Source organism: Polypterus senegalus, chromosome 16 (genome assembly GCF_016835505.1).
Source record: "Polypterus senegalus isolate Bchr_013 chromosome 16, ASM1683550v1, whole genome shotgun sequence".
In the NCBI taxonomy this organism is placed as follows: Eukaryota; Metazoa; Chordata; class Cladistia; order Polypteriformes; family Polypteridae; genus Polypterus; species Polypterus senegalus.
The window spans coordinates 96,027,998-96,053,666 of record NC_053169.1 but is presented as its reverse complement, the minus strand read 5'-3'; positions in this window follow the sequence as shown (position 1 = coordinate 96,053,666).

Genomic DNA, 25,669 nt, shown 5'->3' with positions numbered 1-25,669 from the left:
AGCAATTGGGTTGGAACAAAAACCTGCAGCCACTGCGGCCCTCCAGGAATTACTTTGCCCACCCCCAGGGACAATTTAGGATCACCAAACCTGCATGTCTTTGGGAGGAAACCCATGCAGACACAGGGAGAACATGCAAACTCCACGCAGGGAGGACCGGGAAGTGAACCCGGGTCTCCTAACTGCGAGGCACCAGCGCTACCCACTGTGCCACCATGCTGCCCATTACAAGCAACCATTAACACTGCTTTTACAAATTCGATACTAAATACCATATAACTTAGACATATGCATTGCTTTTGTCATTCCAACAGATATTAACACTGCTTTTATGAATCCCATACCAAATGGCATATAACAGAGACAGATGCATTGCATGGTGCACTGCAAATGTTAACACTAAGGTTTGTATTAATTATTTAGATTTATTTAGATCTTAGATGGGTAGCACAGCTAGTCCTATAAAGTCTGTATGTCTGTCATGCCATTACTCTTGAACGATGGGGCTTGGTCTTAATCGAAGGCTTATAACCTGATACGATCTGGAAATTAAAAATAAAAAGTTAGGTAAAGGCAACCTCTGCAAAGTGATCTAAGGTGGTATATTTATTAAAGCAAAGTGAGCGCACCACCAAGCGACACAGTGGAACTAAAGTGACATCTGCTGAGTGGCAAGCAAATCACAGAAGCCTTTAATGTGGCAAACAGCACCATAACAGGAAGAAAGAAAAACAAGTGTGGCAACATCTGTTGACCATCAAGCACATCACAGAAGACAATTAGTGATGCAGACTGATAAAGAATAAGCAGACGAGACGCTGAAGCACATTGACAAGCAGGATGTAATCCTGATTGCAGAGCAATTGATGAGCAGATGAACAGAGAGGCTGCCTCAGAGACAGAAATGCATGACAACAATGGAGAGGCCTTTGAGACCATAAGAAATATCCACAACTCCTTAGCTTTAACTTGGTTTTTATTTGCCTTTCACTTCAGGCCTGCAAGTCCGCGTGTTTCACTAATAAATAATCAGAAGTAAGACGAACACCCCAGAACTCTTTGAGACTGCAGAAGAGCACTGAAGAGAGAATGCCAATAAGCACAAGCGAGACAGTTACATAAGGCAGCTGCAGAGTGCGACCCACCGGCAGAGGAAGGACTCCGAGTGGTTGCCGTGGAAACGCAGTTGTGTGAGGATTCAAGTCTTAGCCACCGTTCAAAAGGAATCACACTTGGAGGGGGCCGGCCGGGCACAAAGAAGACAGACCCCTTTTGATTTCGGTGTATTTATTTATTTTTTTTAACTCGTTTTCTCCCTGTAGGGGGCGCTATCGAGCCAAGCCCATTCCCAAACAGCAGGAGAAAAAGGAATGCTTTATTATGCAATGAAACACACCAGAGAGGAATGACAATGTGGAGCAAGTAATAGGACACAGTTAGGGGAAATAAATCAAAACCCTGACAGCCCCACTCAGCGTCCCTGTGAAGCTGGGTTACTTATTGCACTTTTTCGCAATGCCCACAGATGGCGCTCTCCCACACACTTTCTTTAATCATCTCTGAGCGTATATAAAGATTTGAAGAAAATACAAGAATATGGATATAGCACACTGGTGGCACACATGGGTTATTATTATTATTATATTCAAAATTTACCTACGTTGTGGGGGGGGCCGGAGTGCTGTGCCCATCCAGGACGCTGAGAAGGACCACGAGAGGGCAGCCACCCTGGTTTGTATGGAGGCCATGGGAAATGAGCTTGGAAGCTCAACTCTATAGGGGCCCGTGGTCACCACCAGGGGGCGCCCGGAAGATTGTGAAGCCCCGGATGTTAGCACTTCCTCCACTCCTGGAAGTATTGCCAGGGACACCCGGAGTGCTTCACCACACCAGGAAGTGCTGCAGGAAGCTCATCAGGAGGCACCTGGAGCACATCCGAGTGGGCATAAAAGAGGCCGCCTACCTCCAGTCATCAGCTAGAGTCGGGTGGAAGAGGACAAAGAAGCTCGCTCGGAGGAGAGGAGTGGAGGCAGCGAAGGAAGGCTGGATATTGGAGAGGTCCAAACTGAGGGGCACTGGGCTGTGTGCGGGACTGATCACATTGTACATATTGTAAATAAACGTGTTGTGGGTTTTGAACCATTGCTGTCTGCCCGTCTGTGCCAGGGCTGATCTTCCACAATGTCTTTATAAACTCTCTTGTTATGGTAACATATAGGGTGTTCATTTATCAATATTTTTCTAATTCTGCATTATGGTGCTGTTGACACAAGAAATAAATACAATAAATATGACTTCTGGACGCTCGTCTCCCGTCACTCCTGACTCCAAGCTCCACTGAACCAACACCAGAAGGACCTCTTATGGTGCATGCAAACCTGAATGTTTTCCTAGCAAAACAAAGTGAATTTGAACCCCAACCACCGGGAGACCCTGGCTGAGCCATGACAAGTGGCACCTGAAGGTCTCGGCTTGAAGTATTTGTCACGCACGCACGCTGAAGGATCTCCTCATGGGCTCGATCGAGGCATGTAATAACCCGCCGGGGCGAGAGGGGGCGCTGTCCCCAGCAGGTCGTCTTGACAGTCTACAGGCCTAAATGCCATCTGATTGGCTGATAGATATTCACGTTAACAGGCGTCCCTAATAAAGTGGCCTGTGCGTGTATATGGACGAGCGTCAGGAAATGCAGCTTGGCACAACTGCCATAACGACCTGGCTTTGACATGACAGGTCTGGTTTGAGAGAGAAGATAAAAAGCTAGTAATTACAAAAAAATAAATAAAAGTTCTTGCATTTCCATTCAATGAACTTCATCTTGGCCGCCTGCTACTAACTCAACATAAATTACAGATAGCAATCTGTGGAGGAAAAAGAGATGCCGGCTGGAGAGTTTGTCATCGCTGCTGTTAACAAACAACTCCTTAGAAAGTTAAGATAGCGGCAGAGTGCTGACAGACAGCCTTGAGGCCATTTAATTGCACCTAATCAGATATTTCCTGTTTTGCAAAAAAGAAAGAAAAAAAGAATGGAAAATGTGCAGCCTGCCCGTGTGAGCGGCACACTGGGAATTGGAGCTGGGCCTCCAGTTCAAAGCCTTCAATGGGCATTGGTTTGATTGTCACTTTACAGTGTTTGCTGCAGTAATCCCCTCTTACAGACCCCACAAGAGCTGATAGGGTACACATTTGAGAGCCTGCTAGATTCAGGGGTCCTGGAGGACCACTGTGGCTGCAGTATTTCACCCAGCCTTCCATCCATTATCCAAGCCGCTATATCCTAACACAGGGGTTCGCTGGAGCCAATCCCAGGCAGGATACCAGCCCAATTTAGGATCGCCAGTGCACCTGACCTGCATGACTTTGGACTGTGGAAGGAAACCCACGCAGACACGGGGAGAACATGCAGACTCCACGCAGGGAGGACCCGGGAAGCAAACTCAGGTGTCCTAACTGCGAGGCAGCAGGGGCCACCGTGCCGCCCCCACTAATGATTTATTTACCATTTATTTGTTGGTAGTGTAGTGTAGTCTAGTTCTTTGCCACTGCGCCACCGTTCCACCCGGCAGGTTTTCATTGCAATTAACTTCTCTTGAATTGATGTTCTCTTGAAGACTCAGACCCTTTAATTGTTTCCATCCATCCATTATCCAACTCACTATATCTTAACTACAGGGTCAAGAGGGTCTGCTGGAGCCAATCCCAGCCAACACAGGGCGCAAGGCAGGAAACAAACCCCAGGCAGGGTGCCAGCCCACCGCAGGGCGCGCCCACACACACCAGGGACAATTTAGGACCGTCAATGCACCTAACCTGCATGTCTTTGGACTGTGGGAGGAAACCCACGCAGACACGGGGAGAACATGCAAACTCTACGCAGGGACGACCTGAAAAGCGAACCCAGACAGGTCTCCTAACTGTGAGGCAGCAGCGCTACCCACCACGCCACCGTGCCACCCCCTTAATTGTTTCTTTTTCCTTAATTAGCCACCAAACAATGAGATACAAAATGAGCCAAAACATGACCAGCAAACTGCGTCCATCATACAATACCTGAAAATAAGGAAAGATGAAGGTCTTAAGAGTGCTGATCTGCTCAGTACCAAAAAACATTTAATTAATAATCATTTGCATTTATATAGCGCTTTTCTCATTACTCAAAGCACTTAGCAATTGCAGGTTAAGAGCCTTGCTCAAGGGCCCCACAGAGCAGAGTCCCTTTTGGCATTTTACGGGATTTGAACTGGCAACCTTCTGATTGCCAGTGCAGATCCCTAGCCTCAGAGCCACCACTCCACCTATTTGAACAGAAAAGAGAAAATCAAAAATTTCAGAAATGTCTGCTGTTGGAGCCATGGAATTAAAAAACGGGTTCAATTAACGACGAGACTCGCCGCCTAATTAAGCAACTGTTTGGAGTGAAACTGGTTGGAGTTTGAGGCCCTGACTTGGTTGGTCTTCTCTTGGCTCCCTCGCTGCACATTTCATTTCTGTTTGGGTGCCATTTAAGGAAAGAAATGAAGCAATTCAGAGGAACGAGGAAAAAATTCAGGGGAACAAATCTTTAAAAAGGTCAACTAAAATGAATTCAAAAGAAGTTAAGTAGCAGCAAAAACAGGTCACTAATTAAGAAAAGGGTTAGAATGAAAACCTGCAGCCACGGTGGTCCTCCAGGACCGGAGTTGGCGACCCCTGTGTTAGATCATCCACCTGCAGCTAAGCATGTTCAGGCCCCGGCCAGTACTGCTGGAAAAGCTTGGGATTGTTCCTGCTTGAAGATGTGTTGGTGAGACCAGTAGGGGGCGCTTACCCAGTGTTCTGAATGTGGATCCCAGTGCCCCAGTGCAGTGATGGGGACACTGTGCTGTACAGCTGACGCCGTGCTTTGGATGAGACGTAAGAAAACGAGGTCCTGACTCTCTGTGGTCACAGGAAATCCCTGGACATCCTTCATAAAGAGTAGGGTGGCTAAACTGCCCACCATGGCCTGCTCCTTCTTGGCCGCTAATTACCCGCTGTTTCTGATTGGCCGTCTCTCTCTCTCTCTCTCTCTCTCAGCACTTCTCCACCTAACAGCTAAAGTGTGGTGAGGGTACTGGCGCAAAATGGCTGCCGTCGTATCATCCAGGTGGGTACTACACATTAGTGGTTGTTGAAGTGGCTCCCTACGCAATATGTAGTGAGAAAAGAATTATTATTACTATTAATAGTGTTTAATAACAATAGCGTTTCATGTGCAATAAGGTCTCATGTTGAATGTTTATGTTCTACCTCATTTCTTCTTATCCTTTCCTATCCTTTAGTAATTATATTTATTTATATTTTGACACTGCAGGGACTGCACTTAATTTCGCTGTATTTGTTACAATGACAATAATGATATTCTGATTCTGATATTATTATTATAAGTATCCAGTTCAAAATCAAAACCTACCCCAGCATCAGGTGCAATCTGGTGGCCATCTTGGACAGTATGCCAGTCCATCATGGGGGCTCAGTCACGCTCACTTAGAGCCCCGATTAACCTGGCAAGATACACAGGAGGAGATGTCAATGTCGGCTTCATCCTACTGCTCATTTCAAAAATTAAAGTTAGACCCAAGTGTTTGATGAAGCACACAGTTCAGGTTGATTGATGTGCGGCCGGGTGTAGGAATGACAGGTCGTGGAAGGATAAACCAACTGGGTCGTCCCATTTCAGTGATCGAAAGGAAAGCCCCTTGGTGTTGGTACAGCCAGCCCTTTAGGCCAAATATATAAACAAAGGCATTCGGCTCTTAGCCACAGAAATTAGGGGTCGTTTCCCAGGGGCTCCGACCGGTGAGACTCATACTGATCAGAAAAGATGACTTCTTCTGGGCAGCCGGGGCTCCTCATAGCAGACAAATGGGAAGGGGCGGGGCTAAATGCCCACACTGGGCGTATGTTCAGAGAGAAGGAGAAGAAAAGGCTGGAGACGGCGCCCCCTCTCTCATTCGGGCAGGTTATTACATGTCTTGAAGAAACTCGTGACGGGATCCTGCGATGTGCATGTGTGACAATAGCAATAACATTATTGACCGTGTAGATCTGGGCTTTTCAAATTTCAACATTTCTCATTCAGAAAGTTAGAATTTGTGTATTTTTTTAGCAGTAGCTATACCACTGGGCTTCATTGGGCATCACTTGAACTCTCCACTTCTGCCTTTTAGCTTTCTCGTATACCAAATATATGAAAAGTACTGTAACCATCCAAAAATTCCATTTCGAGATTTAAATGAATCGCAACATTTTAGACCTCCCTGACTTATATGAATATGTATAATATATGAAGTACAGGGAAAGTATTGTAATCGTCCAACAATTCCATTTCGAGATTTTAATGAATCCTGCTGTGGGCTGGCACTCTGCCCAGGATTGGTTCCTGCCTTGTGCCCTGTGTTGGCTGGGATTGGCTCCGGCAGACCCCCGTGACCCTGTGTTCGGATTCAGCGGGTTGGAAAATGGATGGATGGATTTTAATGAATCTCTGTGTTTTAGACCTCCTTGACTTTCTCGTTTAAAAAGTAAGGAAGAAAGTATTGTAATCGTCAAAAAATTCCATTTCGAGATTTAAATGAATCTCTTTCTCGTATACAAAGTACAGGGAAAATATTGCAATCATCCAACAGTTCCATTTCGAGAGCTTGATGAATTTCGACATTTTAGACCTCCCTGACTTTCTCATATACGAAGTATAGGGAAAGTATTGTAATCGTTAAAAAATTCCATTTCAAGATTTTGACAAATCTCAATATTTTAGACATCCCTGAGCTCGAAAATACCATTTCGGCCATTATGTCTGTCTGTGTGAGTGTAAGAACGATAACTTAAGTACGCTTTTGCTTATGTCAACTAAATTTTGCACACAAGTATTAGGTATAAAGTGTAGATTTCTATCAATTTTGGACTATTTCCGCTAAGTGAAAGTGGTACTTTACATTTTATTCATGCAGCTGCAGAGTCCGATTTATTCAACTTTACCTTTATAACAATTGTTCAATATACCACTCCCGATTTTTTCTTCATCTTGTCTTCTTCTGGTGGATTATTTGGTCATCTTGAGTTGAATTTAAATTTTGGGGGGGTGGGGGATGGAATCCAGTCCTGTCTAATTTTAAGAAACCTGACGGGGTACACAAAACTGATCTGCTGAAGGATTTCTACGTATTGCGTCTGACCCAAGCTGTTTTCTATCTTTTGTTTTATGTGTGGGGATTTTAGACCCAATTTCACAGAAAGGCAGATACAAATAATAGAAGAAGGGAGCCTTAAATAAATCCATCTCTGTCTACGGCTGAGTAAAATGAGCCGAGATGTTTTTATAGAGGTTCTGAATATAGCCCTAGGCGGAGATCCTGACCCCCATGGCATCCACCGAAAAAGTTAAACCTGTAAACTTTGTCTATTGGCGGAAAAAAATTCATTTTTAGAAGACGTTTGGAATTAGGCTTGTACAGGAAGGGGAGGGTAGGAATGAAGGGGGTCACGACATTTCAGAGATGGGATGCTGTTTCCTGGCACACCTTGTGCCATCTCTGACTAAAGACTTTTGGTTCATTTTGTACTTTGCTTCAGGAATGTCGTTTGTGTCTCCTGGCCTCGAGTCACAATTTTTTTTTTTTTTCCGCTCCTTTGGGGAATACTCTGAGGTCACCTTTTAACGCTTAACAACATTTTTCATTATTTCTCCTGCATCCCAGGACGGGCTGTATTATCTAGCAGTGGTGCCGAGTGTCGTATTGTCAAATGGGCTGACTGCTGTTAGCTGCAGATTGTAGGAAAAGCAGTAAAAGAAATGGTGTGCCAGGCGTCTGAGCCTACAAAGGAAAAAGGTAGGATGCTGGCTTTGTAATCAGAAACAATTTCTGCCAGGATTAAATTGTAGAAGCAAAGAATCCAGAAGGCTCTGGAAATCGTTGGGGATGCCAACCCAGCCCTACCCGCTTAATAACACAAATAAACAGTTCAATGATAAACAGTCCCGCAGGACGCCCCAAACACAAAATTCTAAATTGCTTCTCAGTGCTCTTCGCACAGCCAGAAACTCCCCTCTCGAAGTCTCCGTCACAGGGTATTCAAAGCAGATCAAAACACGACCTCCTTAGATAGGCACTTGATCCCAGAAGGGGTGGGGCTGGTGGGGTCCGGTGAGGGCGGGGTGAGGCGGCATCTCCTGGCATCTGGTTGATGAATTCCACAAATTAAGTTAGCGGCAGCAGCACCCCCTTCCTGCTCGGCGGTGGAAGTGTTTGGCTTACCTGAGCCCCCCAGATGATCTCTAAGTATGCATGTGTGACAAAAATGTTATTTTATTTTTTGAAAATATCACCCAAACCAAAGACTTCTAGGCGTTATTGGGTCCAAAGAGATTATAGACACCACGGCTAACACTATACTCTTTTTATTTTTTATCTCTTACTTACCCTGTGTTGTTTGCAGCCATGGCTTACAATAATGACTACCAGATATAGGCACCTGGTCCTGAAGGGGCAGGGCTGTTGGGAACCAGCGAGGGCGGGGCTAGCTGTTGTGTCCTTACATCCGGTCAAGGCTGTGGAGGAAACCAGAGAAGAAGTTAGAGACAGCCCCCTGTCCCTCCCCCACGCCCCATCTCCTGGATTCTGGTTGATGCTTTGGAGGAATTCCAGAAATTACGTTAGCGGCAGCGCCCCCTTCCTGCTCGGTGATGGAAGTGTTTGGCTTACCTGAGCCCTCCAGACGATCTCTAAGCATGGATGTGTGACAGAAATGTTATTTTATTTTTAAAGATGTCCTCCAAACCAAGGGTTTCTAGGCACTATTGGGACCAAAGAATGGCACCGCTGGTCCCTCAACCTTACAATCTTTTCTTCTTTTTAATTTCTTACTTATCTTGTGTTGTGTTTGCAGCCATGACTTAAAAACCTCATCGTTTATGGAAAATGAAGATGACAAAATTACCGATGCAATAGATGTCAGTGGGGGCCAATGCAGAGCAGCCACAAACAATGTCAATACATCCATAAAAAAACAACTCAAAAATGAGTCGTGTTGCATATTCCTCATGACCGAAAGGAATGAAAGGGAAGAGGAAACAGTTCTTGGACGACAATCTGTTTGTACCTGTGCACCAGGGACGTGCGGTCAGGGGAGGCATCATGAAAAGTAAAAAAGCTAATAATCTTCTTCTTTCGGCTGCTCCCGTTAGGAGTTGCCACAGAGGATCATCCAAAATTGTTGTCCACTTATTGATGTTGCAAAATTCAATTATTCAATTCAATTATACTACAGTGGGATGCAAAAGTTTGGGCAACCTTGTTAATAGTCATTATTTTCCTGTATAAATCGTTGGTTGTTACGATAAAAAATGTCAGTTAAATATATCATATAGGAGACACACACAGTGATATTTGAGAAGTGAAATGAAGTTTATTGGATTTACAGAAAGTGTGCAATAATTGTTCAAACAAAATCAGGCAGGTGCATAAATTTGGGCACCACAAAAAAGAAATGAAATCAATATTTAGTAGATCCACCTTTTGCAGAAATTACAGCCTCTAAACGCTTCCTGTAGGTTCCAATGAGAGTCTGGATTGTGGTTGAAGGTATTTTGGACCATTCCTCTTTACAAAACATCTCTAGTTCATTCAGGTTTGATGGCTTCCGAGCATGGACAGCTCTCTTTAACTCACACCACAGATTTTCAATGATATTCAGGTCTGGGGACTGAGATGGCCATTCCAGAACGTTTTACTTGTTCCTCTGCATGAATGCCTTAGTGGATTTTGAGCAGTGTTTCGGGTCGTTGTCTTGTTGAAAGATCCAGCCCGGCACAGCTTCAGCTTTGTCACTGATTCCTGGACATTGGTCTCCAGAATCTGCTGATACTGAGTGGAATCCATGCGTCCCTCAACTTTGACAAGATTCCCAGTCCCTGCACTGGCCACACAGCCCCACAGCATGATGGAACCACCACCATATTTGACTGTAGGTAGCAGGTGTTTTTCTTGGAATGCTGTGTTCTTTTTCCTCCATGCATAACGCCCTTGTTATGCCCAAATAACTCCATTTTAGTTTCATCAGTCCACAGCACCTTATTCCAAAATGAAGCTGGCTTGTCCAAATGTGCTTGAGCAGACCTCAAGCGGCTCTGTTTGTGCTTCCTCTGCATCACTCTCGCATACAGCATCTCCTTGTGTAAAGTCGCGAATGGTTGAACGATGCACAGTGACTCCATCTGCTGCAAGATGATGTTGTAGGTCTTTGGTGCTGGTCTGTGGGTTGACTCTGACTGTTCTCACCATTCATCGCTTCTGTCTATCGAATCTTTCATGGTCTGCCACTTCGAGCCTTAACTTGAACTGAGCCGGTGGTCTTCCATTTCCTCAATATGTTCCTAACTGTGGAAACAGACAGCTTCAATCTCTGGGACAGCTTTCTGTATCCTTCCCCTAAACCATGATGGTGAACAATGTTTGTCTTCAGGTCCTTTGAGAGTTGTTTGGTGACCCCCATGTTGCTACTCTTCAGAGAAAATTAAAGGAGGAGGGAAACTTACAATGGACCCCCTTAAATACTCTCATTTATCATTATAGGATTCACCTGTGTATGTAGGTCAGGGGTCACTGAGCTTACCAAGCCAATTGGAGTTCCAATAATTAGTTCTAAAAGTTTGGGAATCAATAAAATGACAACGGTGCCCAAATTTATGCACCTGCCTGATTTTGTTTGAACAATTATTGCACACTTTCTGTAAATCCAATAAACTTCATTTCACTTCTCAAATATCACTGTGTGTGTCTCCTATATGATATATTTAACTGACATTTCTTATCGTAACAACCAACGATTTATACAGGAAAATAATGACTATTAACAAGGTTGCCCAAACTTTTGCATCCCACTGTAGAAACTCTTCCTGACGTAACCCTCCCCACTTATTCAGGCTTGGGACTGGCACAAAGAAACACACTGGTTTGTGCATCCCCTGTGGCTGGGTTTTGATAACATAAAATAACTGTGCCCACTGGTCTGTCCTCTAAATTTGTTTTCTGTATGATTACAATAATTTTGATCATTTTTATAGTCAAAATTGCTGAATTGCTGCATTTCCTGTTCAAATACAGCGTAGAAATGTAAAGTGCGACAGCAACGAGTCTCACCTTACCTCGGACTGTGCTCTCCCTCACACACGGGGTTAATTGGCGTGTGCCATTTGCTGTCTCTCTGTATGTCGCCAATATAATGTGTCTACAGTCTGGCTAATATCTTTAACGAATGTGTGTGACATATTTGGTCTTACTGATCGGACAGTGAAAAGACACAAGATGAGGCAGATAGTACCGTGCCTCCCTGAACTGTGCTGCTATTCTTCTATGCAGAGGCGCCAATAAGTTAGTGATATCAGAAAGTCAAGTGGTCCGTTTATTTTTATTTTTTGTTCTGACTGACTGCCAAAATGGAAGATTAAGATTTTTAAAACTAAAGGAAAATAAGGAGGGACATTTACAAGAAAGTGACGGAGATTTTCGTGGAGAACAATAGGCACATAGACTTCATTTACAAATAAAGGTAAGAGCATAAACGGTTTTCAATTTTATAAAAAATGGGATCAGACTAAGAAAAAAAAAACAATCTAATATTCAAAAACTAAAGTTTGACCTTAAATGAAATATGATTTTGTTTTTCTTGTTACCCTTCTTTTTTCTTTTCTTTTTTTCTTTTCTTCATTATGTAAAGCACTTTGAGCTACTTTGTGTATGAAAATGTGCTATATAAATAAATGTTCAGAATGAAAAGCATTCAAAAACAACTAAATATTTCCATTAAGGTCAAAACTGAAACCTGGTTTTTTTTGTACACCTCTCTATACTGTCATTTGTATTGTATGAATATGAATTGTGGAATTGTGACAGCAAATTCAGAACACATGCAGATTGAGGAGCAAATGTGCTCTCTCCGCTCTCTCATCATTAGAAATGTAACGTTCTTTCTTGGCCCAATATTAACCTTAGCTGTGTGTGTAAAGAATGCTGATGAGATATGAAACATAACCAATAATCAATGTGCTGGCTGTCAATTGAACAGTGAATAAGCTACACCTTTGGGTTCATATAAATCTGACCGTGAAGAAGTCCGTGCTTTACCAGCCATGAACCCCACCCACCACACTGCTGAGCATATCTGAGATGCTTCAACAAGCAATTCAATTCAATGCTTGGTTACTTTTCAGCACATTCCATTATCGTTATTGAGAGTGTTTTCAAGAAGTGGTTTATTTGACAATGTTAGAACATTAGAACAATCTGGACGAGGACAGGCCATCCAACCCAACATAGCTTGTCAGTCCTAACCACTTAATTCTTCTGAAATAACATCAAGTCGATTTTTACAAGTCCCTAAAGTCCTACTGCCTACCGCACTACTTATTCCCAGTGTCTGTGGTTCTGTGTGTAATGAAAAACTTCCTAATGTTTGTGTGAAATTCAGTTTCCAACTGTGTCTCCATGTTCTTGATGAGCTCATTTTAAAGTCACCGTCTCGATCCACTGGACTAATTCACTTCTTTATTTTAAACACTCCAGTCAGATCTCCTCTTCATCTTCTTTTCCTTAAACTGTAAAGGCTCAGCTCTTTTAATCTTTCCTCATAACTCATCCCCTGTAACCCTGAATCAGCCTGGTTGCTCTTCTCTGGACCTTTTCTTGTGCTGTTATGTCCTTTTTGTAGCCTGCAGAGCAAAACTTCACCCAGGACTCCAGATGAGGCCTCACCAGTGTGTTATAAAGCTTGAGCAGAACCTCCTGTGACACATCAAGGCGCTATATAACCTGACATTCTGTTAGCCCTCTTAATGGCTTCTGAAAACTGCCTGGCCATTGATGGTGAACAGTCCACTATGACTCCCAAGTCCTTCTCATGAGGCGTACTTTCGATTTTCAGACCTCCCATTGTGTATATTCATTGCGGACCTCCTACGTGTAATAACTTTACATTTACTGACATTACATTTCATCTCCCGCAGATCTGCCCAAGCCTGCATGCTGTCCAAGTCCCTCTGTGATGATTCAACGGATTCCAGATTATCTGCCTGATCCATCTTGGTATCATCAGCATCCTATTCTGGTAAAAATGCATGTTGTAACAAGAAATAGAAAAGAGGGAGGGCAGAAGTCATCCCCAGACAAAAGGCTTTATTGCCATTCTACCCTACAGCATATTACAGCAGAGAGTGGCACGGATTAACGTTCCCCAGGACCACGGTGAAACATATCCATAAATACAGGACAAGTGCAAGACAAGTAAAGAACTATACTAAACTACACTACCAACAAATAAATGGTAAATAAATAATTAGTGGGGGCGGCACGGTGGCCCCTGTTGCCTCGCAGTAAGGAGAGCTGGGTTCGCGTCCCGGGTCCTCTCTGCGTGGAGTTGGTATGTTCTCCCCGTGTCTGCGTGGGTTTTCTCCGGGTGCTCCAGTTTCCTCCCACAGTCCAAAGACATGCAGGTTAGGTGCATTGGCAATCCTAAATTGTCCCTAGTGTGTGCTTGGTGTGTGCTTGGTGTGTGGGTGTGTGCCCTGCGGTTTTGCTGGCGTCCTGCCCGAGATTTGTTCCTGCTTTGCGTCCTATGCTGGCTGGGATTGGCTCCAGCAGACCCCCATGACCCTGTGTTAGGATATAGTGGGTTGGAAAATGACTGACTGACTGACTTACCCTGTAGTGAGATGTATATATATATACAGTATATAAATGTATAAATAAATTTGTATATAATTCGATGATAAGCACTGCAGTTCCCATGATGCTTTCGGACAGGACCTACAGAGACTGTGGGAGTGATGGGGGATTTGAGAAGTTGGTTTGAGTAATAAGAAATGTGCATTGCATTCAATAACCCATTTGAGTCTTGACTTCCTTTAATCAAGTAAGACCGAGGTGGCACGACTTACCCTAACCTAAGCAATTGTGTTCCCCCTGTCCCAGCCTGTGGCATTACCTCCATAGTGCCGTGTCGATGCTCATGTGTTTGGGACCTTGTGAGCATACGACTGGATGACCTGACATGTGAATTACAGTATGTGGCACAAGTAACGTCAGATTTTTCGTAGATGTTTTTGATATTGTTTGCTGTTGTCCAGCATTTGTCTCCACAGACACCTATTCTTTCAAAAGCTTTACTCCCTCCATTATCTTTTGTTATCTTCAAGATTCAAATTTTTTTCTTGGCCATCACAGCAAACTATATGGGGAAGGCAACATAAAAGGAAGAAAATGGCAGTAGGCTAGCCCACCAATCAGAGACGAGAGTGAAAAAATATAAGGGTGGGACTGAGAGGCCATAATGGAGGCCAGCTCCCCAGCTAACCAGGACAAAACCTTGTCAAGCTGGACCCAGCGAGGCCGGTAGAGTTTCGCTTATTTATAGTCGCAGTTAACGTTCTTACAGCACACAACGTTTCCATTGTCGTTTCTTACTTAAGTTGGGAGATCTTTTATAACATGAGGGCAAACAATCCAGAAGGAGCTTTCCAGTATTTCAACAACCAGAATTCCATTTGAATTTCCTCCATCAGCACAAATGGATTTGAACTATTAAGCCAAAAAATAAATAAATAAATACATTTTTAAGTGGCGTCAACTGCATTGAAAGGGCTTAGCAGGCTGAAAGTAAAACGTAAACTCTACACTGCGTTGTAATAAATATTTACTCAGAGTGCCCTTTTATGTGACGGAAATAGGTGAATTGCTAGATTGAACAAGCCAAAGTGAAAATTTCATCGCTCAGGGTGGTCCTTTAAAAGTTTGTAAGTTTAGCAGCCCACTCGGTATTAGCTCAACAGTTCATAAATCACAATTATAGTCAGCTTCTGGGTACTGAAAGCAGAAAGTTAAGTGGCTGGCAAGCTATAATTAAATGGAGCCATTTATATTGTTTTATTTGACGTGGCTGTGGCTGCCAGGTTAGCCTCTGATTTTGGGGCTCCTTTGTTGTACGCAAACACAGTTGTGCACATTCAACCTGTGGAACAGTAGGTAGTAGGGGGACAGCAGACAGCGGGCACAGGTGATGGCAAATTGTGTGGCCATGTCAGTGGGTTGCCTTCCTTCGTCCTGACTCTGACTCAGCTGAAGGAGGCTGGATGGCTTTGGAGGGTGGTGTCCCTTTTCAGGGTGAACACTACGATGAGTCCCTGCATGACCCCAAAGACGGTGAACTGTGACTCATTTTTGCTTGTGACCCAGAGTTCGAGAAACTATTCTTTTCGGCAAATCAAACTGGCGAGCTTGGTTGGGCTGAATGGCCCGTTCTCGTCAAAACTGTTGGAAAATGGATGTTCAACTTACTGCCAGACGGGATCCTACTCCATCGGGCCCTTAACCTGAAAATTGCTGCAGGGGTGGCACTGTGCAATGGCTGACCCTGCGCTCTGACTCTCAACGGTCATGCGAAAAGAGAATTTCCCACTCGAGGATTATTAAAGTATATCAAATCAAAAACACTTGGAAATACATAACATGGTGTAGCTTTTAATGTTTCTTCTGAATCAGATGCATTCTCTTATCTTGGAGCAGGAGTTGTGTGAATGAATTGTAGCTTCTAAGCAATGTGAAATCAATTTGAGGTGCCAATGGCTTGGGTGGCATCCGACCAGGGAGGTAACAAAAACTAAAACTCCAAATGTGGGATGAATGAGTCTCAGTATCTACAGCACACAAAGTTCGATTGAGCGGCAGATCTGTCACGAATTTGTGCCCGGCGGGCCCGTCCCGGGAGGTAGGACACTGAACAGCCGGGTTGGTATTTTTTATTTAACTAGGGGGCTTTGCCCCCTGCTTGCTTCGCTCGCCAACCCCCGTGTTTGTTTTTTCGGATACACACTTTAAAGATTTTTTTTTCTTTGAATTGTTGCTATTTCATTAGTTTCACTTTTATTTCAGAACTTCTGTAAAAACAATATTTGGAATCTTTCATGTCCCAATATGCTGAGTCTTTTTAATGAGGTCAGTGAGACGTGTTTAATGACTTTGTACCATAATTCTCTGTTTGGAATTTCAGCCCAGACAAAACGATCTTCACCATCAGCAGTTAATCTTTTTTTTTTTGCAAAGTAACCAATAAATGCATGTGAGATAAACTCCGTTTTTGAAATTCTCTGACTTAAACTTCAAAGCCTTACAATATTTACATGCTTATGACCTATCACCTCTGTCCATATATTCGATCTCTATTCGCCTTTTCGTTATTTCTCCGAGTCATAATTTCTCTTTCTTTGTGTTAATGCGGTCTTTGCTTTCTTTGTTTTGACACTGTCGTTTTTTTCTGCTTTCATATTCTGTATCCTGCTCTGCATGTGTTTGGCCCCCTTGTTTTTTAAGCTCTTTATGACGTTTTACTTTGTTTTCTACTCTTTGTCTTTTATTTCTGACCTCACTTTGTCCTGCTTTTGTTTTAAAGACATCTGGTCTGTGGTGATTATTTTCCCTTTGTCGAGTAATAATTTCCATTTGTTTGCACTACTGCGATCTTTACTTGGTTTTTTTTTAAACTTTATAATTTTCCTACTTTCATATTCTTTAACTTTGTATCGCACCAACATTTTTCTTTTTTTTTGAGCCTTTCGAATTCCACTGCTTTCATAATCCCTAACCTGCTCTGCATGTGTATAGCGCCCACATCCGGATTGGACCTGCTTTTTTTTCAATTCCACTTGTTCCAGGATGATACCGTATTGGCGTGAATTTAACGCGGCCCCGAATTTTTCATAAAAGAATTCAAAGAATTCCTCCTTCGTAGTGATAAACCGTTCCGTTTCATCATTCCTTTACACCAACCCATACTTGCTTTAAAGTCTGTTTTAGGGATGATTAAATTAGCAGCCTCTTCTAACGCTTTAAATTTTATAACTTCACAGGATATTGGGAATCCTTTATTTCACTTTTCTATTACGAATTTTACCACTCACTGCTCAACTTCCTTAAACCTTCCTATTTTGGGTCCACTAAAAGATTTTCTTGAGGAATTTGCATTCATATATTTCGTTAAATCTTTTCTCCAGAGACGGACGTTTACTTCTGGCTTTTCCTTGAAGCCCTCATGTTGTTCGTTCTCTCTGCCTCGTTTGCAACCATAATCTTAAAATTCATATTGTAGGTTCTCCTGGTACCTTTATTTATTTGTCTCTTTGATGAACCTTTTTTTTGATGAACACTACTATTATAACAACCGCTCATTTTGTATGGGCAATAAAGAACCCGCTGTTAGAGCAAACATGCAAATTACTACTATAACAGTTGCGAGAGACGTGGACTACGCTTACCTGTGAATCATAGACGCAATAGCCACTTGCTGGCGTACGCCGGACACGCACCAGAATCGAAAGTCTCGAAACCAATGATACCACCGGAGCTAGAAACTCTCGTGCAGTCTCGTGTACTCAAACCGATCCGAACTATACCGAACGTGGCATAGGCGTACTAATAAGAAGAGTTGTTACATTGAATTGCCTAGTCCTCAAATTTAATGCAAGTCCACTTTTGAACGGGAAATATTTAGTCAAAAAAGGTTGCGTTGTATTCGGGCCAATACGGTAATTACTTTCCTTATTTTCTGAATTTGCACCTTGATTATTCTTTTTCTTTTTTGCATTTTTTTCTCTCCAATGCTTTTGAGTCTCTTTTCTCCGCGCTGCTCTTTCTTCTTCACTTAGTCATCGACGTTTCATTTATAACATATTGTCCTTATACGCTTTATATGCGCTGAGAGCCCTGGATCTGTGTGTGTTCAAAGCCTCCTCTACACGACTGAGTGTTTTGCTGCCCCTGGTCTTATTTGGTTGTAAGTTGGGTGTGTCTTGCAAGAATCTCATGTTCCACGTCATCGTGAGACGGTCCTGGGTCAATCTCTCTAGTCTCGCGGGTCTTTTAAGTGTCTTAAGTGAAGATCACATCTCGTCTCCCATCTTTCTCTCCCAGGATTTTTTTATAATAGACAGATATTATTTTTACAGTGCTCAGTTATTTGTGAACAAAAATGCAATCAGTTTCAGATGTACTTGACATAAATTGCGATGCCAAGCGTTTTTATAGAGTCGTTTGATGTCAAAGCAAACAATTAAAATTTAATTTGCTTTTTATTGCCCTCAACTTTAGCCTAAAGCGAATTCTACAAGGCCTGTGACAAGCGGAAGTCAGCTAAAAAGAACACGGGTGTCATTGTTTAAAAGTGCTCTGGCCACGTTTTGTTTTAGTAACTGTTTTACAATGGGGGAAGCAAAAACAAAACAAACGACTTGTGTGGGTTCGAAAATCTTTAAATACTGAAATGAAGCAGAGCCCCGTGGGAGCGCCAGTGTGCCTACAGTAAACTAAACAGCACTTTAAGAGAAGATGAAAACCAAGGCCGACTTTTGTGTTTTATGATCCCCCCTTTTAGCTATGAAATATAATTTACAACTTTCAAACCTCTGCATGTTTACCGAGTCAACAGGCCCACAGGGAATGCAGGAAGGCGGCCCAGGCTCTTATGGCTGCAAGATCTTTGGGATGAAACACCGGAGTGAACAAAGTCAACAAAGAAATAAAACAGAAAACTGGCCAAAGATGTCAACCCACCCGGGTTTGAACCCAGGACACTGGAGTTGGGAGACAAAAGTACCCATGGGAATGAAAAACAGAAAAGAGATCTCCTTCATATCTTTATTATAATAATAATAACAAGTTACATTTATAGAGCGCCTTTCACAAACCCAAGGTTGCTTTACATACAGAGTAAATTAAAAAAAAAATTACACAGAAAAGAAAAGTTCATAGAAGAGGAAAGTTTTGAGTTGAGATTTAAAAGGTGCAGAAAGAGGAGCAAACTCGGAGAGTTCCAGAGTTGAGGAGCCATAACACTGAAGGAGCTGCCCTCCCAGGGTGGAGAGTCAGTGGGACAGTAAGGAGGACCTGAGAGAGCGACAAGGAGTGTAAGGAGGTAGAGGGGGGCAAAGGTTAAGGTTATGTAGGGTTATGAAGGTGAGAAGCAGAATCTTGAATTTAATCCTTGATAGAACCAGTGAAGATGGGAGAGAACAGGAGAGACGTGAGCAGAAGGCTTTGTGTGGCTGCAGAGTTCTGAATGAACTGTAGCTTCTGTAAGGATTGTGCAGGGATGCCAAAGAAGAAGGAATTACAGTAATCAATACGAGACATTATGAAACAATGAACCAGAGTTTGAGCTTCATTAAAGGAACAAAATGGACGGAAGCGGGCAACGTGACTGAGATGATAGAATGAAATTTTGGAAGGAGACCTAATGTGTAGCTCAAAGTTAAGTGATGAATCCAACAAAACACCAAGATTTCTGACAGCAGGAGCAGGTTTGAGAAGTGGACCATCAACAGAAACAGAGAAACTGGATGCCTTAGAGAGGAATGCAAAAAATCCTGCGATGAGACGAGACTTTTTGGAAGTCAGTTTGCTTAAATAGCCCTCAGGCCTTGCAGCCAGCTGGTTGCAGCACCTGAGGATGGTTACTTCATTTGAGGTCTGCTTCCACACTCCCTGCTCTTTTTCAAGACACAGAATAGCATGAATGACTGAGAACAGAGATAGAGAGAGAGAGAGATCAGTTAGCCTAACACAAGGAACTCTTAGAAGAGTTACAGAAAACAATTAAAATAAATGCAACCCAAAACTGACAATTTAGAAAAAGAAAAGGATAGAAAAATAATAAAAGGTTGAGGATAAAAGCTGGGCCCTGAAACCCTAGTGAGATCCTGACAGCAAACCCCTCCAGAACAAAATGGCTAAAACAAGTAGCCAAACAGAAAAAGGACAACCCACCTCCCCCTGCCTATCAAATGTTCTACACATAAAACATGTAACATTCTGGGCTGACTGATGCTAATAATGTTAGAAAAGGAGCCAGGCAACGACTTTGAAAGTTCATCTTGGCCTCCTTCTGCCCGCTCTTTGCACTCTAAGATATTTCACTTCTCTCTCTCTCAGTAAACAAGTCAGGCTACTGATATCATGATTTGGAATCTGGAAATGCATTTTTTTTGATGTGGCACCCTTACCTCCTCAGAGTGCCAGGTGTGTTTGTTTTTTTTAAGTTTATGCAGGTACAGGGCAAGGAATCACTGCAACAGCAAAAGCTGAGCTATGGTTGGAATGTTCAGAGGCGCGTAAACATCTACGAGATGGCGCAGGGCTGTGTCCAAGCTCAAGGCTCTCATTTGGTGAGTTTGATGCCAACACCCTCACCATGCCATTGATGATGTTCACTGCTCACAGCTCTGTTTGTGAAACCAGCCTGCTGCTGAGTTTTATCTCATTGAGGACTGATGGTTCTGGGTGGTAGGCACTAGATGGGTCTGCGAGGAATTCTGGGTATGTTTCAAAACTGGCATTGCAAGGTTGTGATTTGTAGACATGGATAATGGATTATGGAGACATTTACAATCGGGCCAGAAATATCTATGGTCAGGTGGAGGGAGGATGGAGATGGGGGCATCATATAGTAAGAGGACAGCCTCCATAATGAGCCAACTGAATCACAAGAGAGTTGGCATGTGTGTCATTTGGCAAGAAGTACAAGTACAAATGGGGCTCTAGTGAGGAGATCTTTGCCATATCCTGTGAGGAAGGATGAAAGGATAGATAAATAGATTTTAATTTAGTGTAGTAGGCAGGATAAGATAGATAGATAGATAGATAGATAGATAGATAGATAGATAGATAGATAGATAGATAGATAGATAGATAGATAGATAGATAGATAGATAGATAGATAGATAGATAGACAGATAGATAGATACAAAAGTCTATTTAATAATATGATAAAAAGACACTATATTAAATATGTATAGATCGATAGATATAGAACACACCACCTAACGCCTACAGATGGTACAAAACGCCGCTACTCGATTTTCAACTGGCACAAGAAAGCATGAGCACATTACCCCAATTTTGGCTTCCCTTCACTGGCTTCCAGTTCATTTTTGAATCCATTTGAAGATCCTTATGTTTGTTTTTAAATCCTTTAATGGTTGTGCCCCATTTTATCTGTTGGAACTGCTGCACCCTTATGTACCGTCAGCAGACTGGATGCTTTTACGTGGTCCTAAGACAAGATGCAAACTCCGAGGTGATCAGGCTTTTTCAGTTGCAGCTCCAAAACACTGGAACGATTTGCCATTGCACGTTCGGTAGGCTCCTTTACTTGCTGTCTTTAAATCGTATTTAAAAACACACTTTTACTTCCTGGCCTTTGACCCAGTGTGAGATGTCGACTATCTGTGTACTTATTATGAATTTTCTATTTTAGATAGATGATAGATTGAAAAAATAAATAGATGGATAAATTCAGAGAATGGAAAAATGGCTGGAAAGCTACACTGAGAGAATGAATAGATGGGTAGATGGATTCAGAAAATGGATGTTGTCCCACACATGAGCTCAAGCTCTGCTGAGGTAGACAATTCCACCCCGGGACAAGAGCTGGTGCTGCAGTTAATCGCCTCTTCCTTTGCCTCTGCTGCTCTGAAGATCAAGCTCCACAGTGTTCAGGCCACACCCCCAAAGGTGTTTGGAAGCCCCGCCCCTTCCAGGGTGAGCACTGTATATTCAGTCTGCTAACCAGAAGCACGTGCTCATTTTAGGACCCTCTAGCAAGTGTGATGAAGCTCATCTACTCCATCGCACTCATTTGCTTTAAGATCGCTGTTGTGGTTGTTATTTTTGTTAGTTTATTTTTGTTTGGCTGATATTAAATGGTGTTTATCAGGAAAGTACCCCAACCCTTGATCCCTGTTGCTGTCCCATTGAGTGACAATGGATAGATGATGTCCTGGGACTCAAGACAAAGTTCAAGATGAATCCTCAAGCCACTGCCCCTCGATGCCCCCCAGTGAGTTAAGTAACTTTTTTAAATGACCTTTTAATGCAGGCTTTTTTTTCGCCCAGCAGAAGAACAGATGGTATGACAAACTCCATTCATCTGAGCTCCAGAAGCTTAACATCTAATCAAAGACGTCTGTGCTTTCAGAAGCAGAGGGCCAAATGGAGCGCAGAATGCGACTTTTCTTGTCTTTTCCTTTCCAGCCTGCTAACTGACATTCATCAACAAAAAAAATAAAAGAGAGAGAACCCTCTAGACGAGCCACCCCTGAGGCTGCCTGTTTTCACCATCTGGGCTCGTATCTGGGTGAACGGTTATCCACTGTGCAAAGAATTTCCCTGGGAAAGAAAAGAAAAAGGAAGCAAAATGAAACATAAGAATAAACGTTCCCCCTTTCCCAAGAGGGGCCGTCAAAGTATTCTAATGAGAAAAACATCTGCTAAGCCGCAGCCAATATCGATGAGATCCAGAAAGATAAGTCTTGGCAGGAGCAGAGCTGATGATGATGATGACAATTGCAGAAAAGTGATGCACTTGTGCGCATTATGACTTACGCTAAAGCTTCTCTCCAGACAGACTCCTTGAGGTTTATCTCTAAGTTATGATGACGATCCCAGATAACCGATGTTAGCGGCCTTTTCTTCATTTTCTTTATGGCTCTATCCAATGGCCACCACTTCTGGAGAATGGCGTGTTTATTAACTGTCATGCAGGAAAGGAGGTTTAAGACACGTTTCGGTTGTGTGGCCTTCACGAGGTGAGCAACTAAAATGGAAAGAGCAGGTAATAGAAATAAGAGGGGGCAAAGTCAGGGTGAGAGGATGAGTGAGAAGAAGCCACAATTCAAGGAGAAGCAGGGGGAGACGAAAAGGTCAGTCAGTCTTTAAAACATGGAGAAAAGTGTGATCCGTGGCTGAGAAGAAGTTGTGTGTCTTTAATTCATCTCAGGGCAATACGTTCAAGGAGAAACCAGCACTGTGAAAGGGAGATTCTGTCTCTGAAACCATTAACTTCACTTCCTTAATTCATCCAGCAATGCTTGAACCAAAGTAAACTTCTTTCTCCCACTCACTGCTGGTCCAACCTTACCAAAGGTGAACTTCAGGCACTACGCATTCGGCCATTGAGATGATGTTGTCATCAAAAGGGGTGTGCGGTGGCAGTCTGGCAGAAGATCCGTTATATTGCTGAAACTTCAACACAACTTTCTAATACAGCTCACACAGGACCTGGCAGTGGTAGGTTCTACCATTTCTCTTCTCATTATCCAGAAAGGTATTGTCTCCCAATGCTCATTGTGCAAAACCCAAAGAATTCTTAATCTTATCTCCTCCCCAAAATCCACAAACTGGGCAATCCTGAAGACCCCATTGTTTCTGCATATGCAGCTGTCCCACTTACTTATATTTCAGCTTTCCTCAACAATCTTAGGACACCACTGCTTGAAGGTATCCCTTCATACTTAAAAAATAGAAGATGCTGCTGACACTTAGCTCTTAGGACCTTTAGCTTGGAATTTTCAACCTCATGGGAAGGCTATGGCCCGCTGTTTCCCACAGGAAGAAAACACAGCATGCCAGCATATCTATCTATCTATCTATCTATCTATCTATCTATCTATCTATCTATCTATCTATCTATCTATCTATCTATCTATCTATCTATCTATCTATCTATTTATCTATCTATTTATCTATCTATCTATCTATCTATCTATCTATCTATCTATCTATCTATTGTAATAGATAAGCACAGACACGCATAAAGGTTTGGGGTTTTTAGCCCCGTATACTGTAACATAAATGGGTAAGTATTTTTAAATCAAAATCAACAGACACATAAGGCTGAGTAGACGGACAATATATATGGCTGGACTGGATATTAAACAGTAGAATGCTGGGAAAGGCGTGGAGATGGATGGGCGGCTGATGTCATCAGACGGGGACCAGAGAGAAGAAAGGGACCCAGAAGCGCTGCAGCTCTTTTAGTCGTCCGGGTGTTATTATGGCAGCGGCGGTTAGTATGCTGCCGTTGTCCCCTGGCATGACTTGTCACGGTGCGCGTCGGGTCCTCAAGCTGCTCCCCATGCACTCGTGCATGACATGACCAACCATCAACCCAGACCCACCGAGAGGTCATGAACCCGTGAAAGGGCATCAGCATTGGCTTGGAGGTTACCCCGGCGATAAGTGACGGTGCTTGTACGACTGCAAGTCCAAAAACCACCTGGTAACCTGAGGATTCAAGTCCCTGTGAAGGGCCATCCATTGAAGGGCAGCATGTTCCTTCAACAGGGTGAACTCCTAGCCCAGCAGGTAGTACTGCAGGTGAGTTACCGCCCACTTGATGGCCAAGGCTTCCCATTCCACCACTGTATACCTCGGTCCAACAGTTTCCGGCTAAGGTATATTACGGGACGCTCGACACCGTCGATGCTTTGGCTCAGCACGACACCAAGACCAGTGTCTGAAGTATTGGTCTGGAGGAGAAAAGGAAGAGAGAAATTAGGAGTTCTCAAAACATGTGCCATTGTGAGGGCTATTTTAAAGTCACTGAATGCCCGTTCCGTCACATCGTTTCATACCACATGCAAAGGGGCCCTTTTCTTTGTCAAGTCTGTCAAGGGAGCGGCCCTCTGAGAAAACCGAGGTACAAACCGGCGGTAGTAACTCGCTAATCCTAAAAAGGCTTGCACTTGTTTCTTGACTATCGGACGGGGCCATTCCAGGATGTCTTTTATCTTGGAGCACTGTGGTTTCACCAACCCTCCTTCTACCAGGTGGCCTAAATATTTGGCTTCGTTCATCCCAAAGTAAAACTTCCAGGGATTGATACACAGCCCAGCTTTTGCTAGCGTCAGGAGGACAGCGTAAACCTGCAGTACATGTTCCTCCCAGGTGCCGTAAAACATGACAATGTCATCGAGGAAGGCAGCACAATAGGACTGGTGGGGCTGTAGCACTCTGTCTACCAGATGCTGGAAAGTTGCTAGTGCCCCATACAGCCCAAATGGGAGGACCTTGTAATGCCAATGTCTGCTAGGGGTGCTAAATGCCGTTTTTTCTCTTGCAGATGCCGTTAAGGGAATTTGCCAGTAACCCTTTGTCATGTCAAGAGTAGTCAAATACCGGGCCATCCTGAGCCTCTTGAGGAGCTCGTCTACGCATGGGATAGGCGTCAAATTTGGAGAGCTGATTAAGACGTCTAAAGTCATTACAGAATCTCCAGTCTGGTTTAGACACGAGGACGATTGGACTGGACTAAGGGCTGTGGCTTCCTCAATGATGTCAATGTCCAACGTCCGTTGAACCTCCAGCTCCTCCTCAGCACGTTTCACCTTCAAGAGATGATAGGGCCGTTCCCTGACTACCACCCCCGGGTCCGTCACAATTTCGTGCTGAATCAGCGGGGTCTGACCTGGTGCTTCATTGACCACTTCCGGGACAGACAGGATCGCACTTTCGAGCTCCCATCACTGGTGGAGAGTCAAACTGTGGCTGAGATTAAGCTTAGCCTTTTCTGAGAAAAGTGAGAGGACGGGGCCGGAGAAAGGGTGTTCCTCCCTGTCCTTCCACGGCTTTAATAAGTTAATATGATACACCCTCTCGCTCAGTCGACGATTTGGCTGGCTCACCAAATAGTCAATGAGCCCTTTTCTCTCTTTAACCTTGTATGGGCCTTGCCAATGGGCCAGCAATTTTGAATGGGAAGTGGGCACAAGCACCATCACACGATCCCCCGGCTAAAATTCATGCAGGGAGGAGTTTCGGCTATAGTTC